The following is a 5,462-nucleotide window of genomic DNA, read 5'->3' on the forward strand; positions in this document are numbered from 1 at the left end:
ACGACCACATTTGTCATTAAGGACGTCGCATAAGATACCTTCAAACTCAAAACTTGAGTTGGATAAAAAAGAATTGATAATCTATTTATCTAGCCACAAAAAGTTTAAAGAATGTAGGACACTTGTAGTCATGTCTTCTTGTCACAATAAACTGATAAAGTGTGAACAATATGAGAACAGATTTTAGGAAGTCTAATACTAGAGAAACTTAACCAAAGTGAGCATAGGTTACCAAATTGCTAAGAGATGAAGTAAACGGACAGTAAAAGTAAACCAGAACAGATCAAACCAAATGAAAATGACATTTTATTACATGAAGGCATTGGTCACATACTTGTAAAGCTAGCGTGCTGTGGGATAGTCAATTCCCATTAATCCAGTATGTTGTCCAATTCCCTCAACAAAATGCATGGTCGCGATCTCGGTAACAGTACACATGATAGTCTGCAATAAAAAGGAAATATCTTCATTATGTTTTCTCTTTCTATCTAGTGGTGGAAGAGGGAAAGAACACGAACATTCTTCTAGCAATCCCCTTTAGATGGTCAAAAAATAATTCCATTAGATTTTAAACTAATTAGTATGATATACTAAAATCTCCAGGTGTAGGATGAAATTTGAAATCCTCGACCCCTCTTCTTTCTATCAACAAATTTTTCTATAAAGGTGATCGCATCCAAATTTTTTTCTATTTAATTGTCCGAGTTTGAGCTCTTTTTTACATTCATAGATATCTCTTCATTATTTGCATAGCTTTTATAATAAATGATACAATATTATTTGTTAACTTTAATCACTTCAGTAGCTTCTTGATCAAAAGAGATGTACCCCAGGGACCTGACACTTGCATGTTTCAGCCATTTTATTCAGAAGAATTTTGAAATAATTACTGCTATAACTGGCTGCAACAAGATGGCTATGTCAAAAATTCAGAATACTTAGAAATTAAGAACTTGCATAAAATTCACATCCAAACAACACTAGTAATGATAGATGATAGGTTAAGGAACATGTTTTCATCAAAGCTCAAAAGTAATATGTTTACCCTTCAACAAATGTGACAGGCATAAAAAGTTCCCGAAATGAAAATACTCAAAATAGAAGTAAAATTCTAACAAACTGCAATTATTTTGGATTGCAAAGTAGCTCTCCATATTTCCAGTTTATCAAGATATAACTAGAAATGATCTTACAGTTTGTCAAGTCTAATTGGTACAAGCAGTTTAAGCTGAAAAATATAGCTAGTTTTAACAATTGAAGATCATCAAAGTCAAATGGCATAATCTCCAGGATAGGAATAGTCCAACAACTCTGGCTAGATATTACATTTCTATGTATACTAACCATGCATTCTTACCCTCAGTTCCATCCAAGAAAGATATGGTCTCCTTTCAGTATCATGAGAAAATCGCAAATGACATTTTTTCTCCCCTGACTTGCTCTACTCTTTGCTCACGCTGGGATGATTCCAATTTTAGAAATTTCTCCAAGCTTTTTGTAGATTCATGTTTAACTCTTTGAAATCCTCATTTGTCATTTATCAAAGATAGAACAATTAAAAATATGATTCCACTTCATGTCTTGAACAATGATTCTTATAAAGTTAAGGTTATAAGGTTATAAGGTTGTTTACTTAACGGTAGTTATAAGTTTAAATGGTAGCCGTTAAGGTTATAAGGTTGTTTAATAATATAAGGTTATAAGATTAAACGGTGGCCGTTAAGGTTATAAGGTTGTTTACTAATATAAGGTTATTTACTTAACGACAGTTATAAGGTTATAAGGTTAAACGGTGGCTGTTAAGGTTATACGTTTGTTTACTAATATAAGGTTATAAGGTTAAACGGTGGCCGTTAAGGTTATAAGATTATAAGGTTGTTTACTAATATAAGGTTGTTTACTTAATGGTTGTTGTTAAACATCGGCCGTTAAGGTTATAAGGTTGTTTACTAATATAAGGTTATAAGGTTAAACGGTGGCCGTTAAGGTTATAAGGTTGTTTACCAATTTAAGGTTGTTTACTTAATGGTGGACAATAAGTTTTGCATATAGATTAGGCTTTAAACGGTGGCTGTATAGATTAGCAAGTTGCTCTCGCAAATAAAACTATAACCTTTATGCAATAGGGAGAGAATACACATGATCTCAACAAGGAGGAGAGTGCGCGGTATGAGTAATAGTTATAATTAGCATCAGTCATGATTTTTTGAATAAATAATCAGAGGATGAGGTCACAGGCACTTCGCACATATCTCAGCACACAAAAAACTACAACAGCATAACCAGTAAACTTGCTGATTACTTAAGAGAAAAGACAGATTGTTATACTGTTAATTGTATCCAAGAATGAGGATAATGAGGAATTATATAAAAAATAGTTAGAGAATTACCTTTATCAGTTATAAGAGCAACTATAGTTTCTGGCACATCCTCCAGGACACTACAAAAATGTTTGACATATAATTTTAGTAGAACTTTTAGATTCAGTTGCATAGTCTACACAAGAAACTAAAGAATACTTGCCACAACTCCATGGATCTCACAAGCCATTTTAGAATATGATGTTACTCCCAAAAACTTTTAGCTTACTCTTGAATGCCTCCAACACAAGAAAGAAATAACAAATAACTCAAACTAGGGAACTGAAATAAAAGCAGAATCTCACAATGAGTTCATCAAGGATCACTAGATCTAACTCTCAAAGTCCTAATTGTCATAACATATTAATTCTTTCCATAAATGAAAACTAGTTGTAGCTTATAAGATACTATTCTAGTAGTAGGCAAATCTATTTTTAAATTATCGTGCAAAGCAATGACTTCAGGGAATACCACAATCATATCTACTTATCACTACGGTAGAGGAAGCTGTCGGCTTAATTGATATACCATATCAAGTAATGCAATCTACAACCCATACTTCTCCGCTCAGAAATCACCAATATTGTCAACATTCCACTTAGACATAACAAGAAATCTGTCATACTAATATGGGTAACTGAACCAGAAGAGTGGAGAAGCTAATCAGCAATTCCCATAAATCCAATATTCCTCAATCAAGATGCTTCTATATTTTATGTTACTCGATCTCTCCAAAAATGTTGTCATACCCATGTCAGATTCTCCAAAAATGCAATACTTTCGGAGTATCCGACACACACCTGAAGACATTTTTGAAGAGTATGAGCAATATAGTATATGTCTACAAATCACAAAGCAAACTAACAAGAATGAGGTGACTCTGTCAAAATGAAAATTTTCTAGTGAGATAAAAACTCATATACTACATTGCTGTCCTTGTTAAGCTTACCTTAGAATTGAGAGCAGATAAAGCAATTCCACGTTTGTAAGGATCTATTGAAAGAAGTGTTTCAATAAGGTTTACAACACTTTTAAGTAATTCCTTACATCTATCTCAAAGTGTACTATCATATGGTTGCTTGGGCTTAAACATGGTTGCAAGTGGAAGTTTATACCTTTTCCAGTAATCATCGGGAGGGAAACCACAAAGTTTGAAAATTTTATGCAGTTTCTCAACCTGCAGGATGGACAAAATGAGAATCTTTTCACAATTAATAAGAAACAATGAATTACTAGGTATTCGATAGAGGAGAATGATTTTGGGAGGCTTGAGAGTCATCTTAATTTTGTACTATTATCACCCATGGCCCATTTCTGCAACATACTGAAAGAGATGTGCAATAAATAGACAAATTTCTATTGAAGTTATTTAGAAACTACTGACCTCGATCCTCCCTTTCAGGAGGGGTCTTCCGAAAAAGAGTTTTGCAACATCATAACCAACACTTCATAAGTCCATATTGACCCCATAACTTGTTGATCCTAATAGAAGTTCAGGAGGTCAAACCATAGTGTAACCACACGACTGGTCAGTCGTTGGTTGTGCCTTGAACTTAAGAAATTTGCAAGACCAAAATTAGCTATTTTCAGAATTCCTTCATTGTTAACCAAAATGTTGGAGACTAGATGTATTATCCCTCGTGAATGGCAGTGCTCTAATCTGCTCAGTAGCTGCTGCATGTAGCATTTTATCTACTTCTATGTAAAAAGTAAATTCAATAAACAAACATAATCTTCTTCAATTTTTATTTGCAAAACAAGATACACTCAAACATTGATCTAACATAAAATTTAGTACTAAGAGACATTGTCAGAGATGCACCAACCTGCACTAAATTTGATATCAGGACATGATAATAATCCAGATAGGTTATGTTTCGTATACTTAAAAATAAGTAAATGCTACATGATAATCGATAAGTGATTATCCCTTCTAGCTTCATGATGTTTGGATGGTCAAGTTTGCGGAGAATTGCAATTTCTTGTGCCATAAATGTTACACTATCTGGTTGGAAATTGTCAAATTGCATCTTCTTTAGGGCAACCATTTTACTATTTTCAATGTCACATGCTCGGTAAACACTGCTATATGTACCTTGACCAATCTACAGATCTTGAAAGCAGAAAGAATCTACATAGAAGAAAATAATTTACATTAATAGGCCAATAATATACAACTAAAATTACCTAACAAAGAAAATATTAAACTAAGCAACCAAGGCCAAAATATGAGGTTAAATTCCTCAATATAAAGTCATAAACCATATTAACTAAATCACATCTCAGATCCGAATCTCTCTTTCATTAGCTTCCTTACATAATTGATTGCAGTAAAATACAAGACCACGAGTTGAAGTAATACCTAATTTATAAAACTTTTTATACTGCATATACACATGAACACAAATTTGTAAAATGATAAGTTATCAAAAGTTATTCTTTTTAAATAGTATTATCTAAAACTATTTGTACTTGTCATGACAAAAACATTCTTTGCTCGAGATTTGAAGTGATTTCATCACTTTTGGAGTTCTAGAGCTCAATTTGAGGTGATCTTTGAGGCTTAGAAAACCATTATTGGTGAATAATTTATGTGATACAAGGAAAAAGAATCATTTTTTTCTTTCACAACATTGCGATTCCCGTTGAAACAATAAACTTTCATAGATAAAAATTGATTACCTTTTCTAATTTCTGGAACATGTTTGATTTAAGAGGTATCCATCCATCAATGGCTTCACTGGTAAAAACAGTCAACCAAATAGGCCATCCCTTCTCAGAAGCTCTCAATTTTCCCAAAAATCTTTGTACCGAATCCTCTCCCTCTTTCTCAACAATTGGAGCTATAAATTCACCCCCAAAAGAAATGGGTATTCGATTGATGAGAAATGAATTACATATCCATTACTCCATTTCCTTCTACTTTACTCCTTTACAGTAATAATGGAAATTACAATGATCGAAATTACAGGCCTTAATTTAAAGAAATTAAAATAATTGTACTCACAGCCAATTCAACCGCAAAATAAATGGGTATTCGATTGATGAGAAATGGGTATTTGATTGATTAAGAAATAAGTTCTTATTGATGAGAAAGAAAGA

The 5,462-nt window shown here is 32.8% G+C and overlaps 1 pseudogene; it reads right to left on the reverse strand.

The window, feature by feature from the left end:
* Positions 1-2,218: 2,218 nt before the first annotated feature.
* LOC107856957 lies at positions 2,219-5,096 on the reverse strand (annotated as a pseudogene).
* Positions 5,097-5,462: the final 366 nt, after the last annotated feature.

The sequence above is a fragment of the Capsicum annuum genome, chromosome 8 (genome assembly GCF_002878395.1).
Source record: "Capsicum annuum cultivar UCD-10X-F1 chromosome 8, UCD10Xv1.1, whole genome shotgun sequence".
NCBI classification, from domain to species: Eukaryota; Viridiplantae; Streptophyta; class Magnoliopsida; order Solanales; family Solanaceae; genus Capsicum; species Capsicum annuum.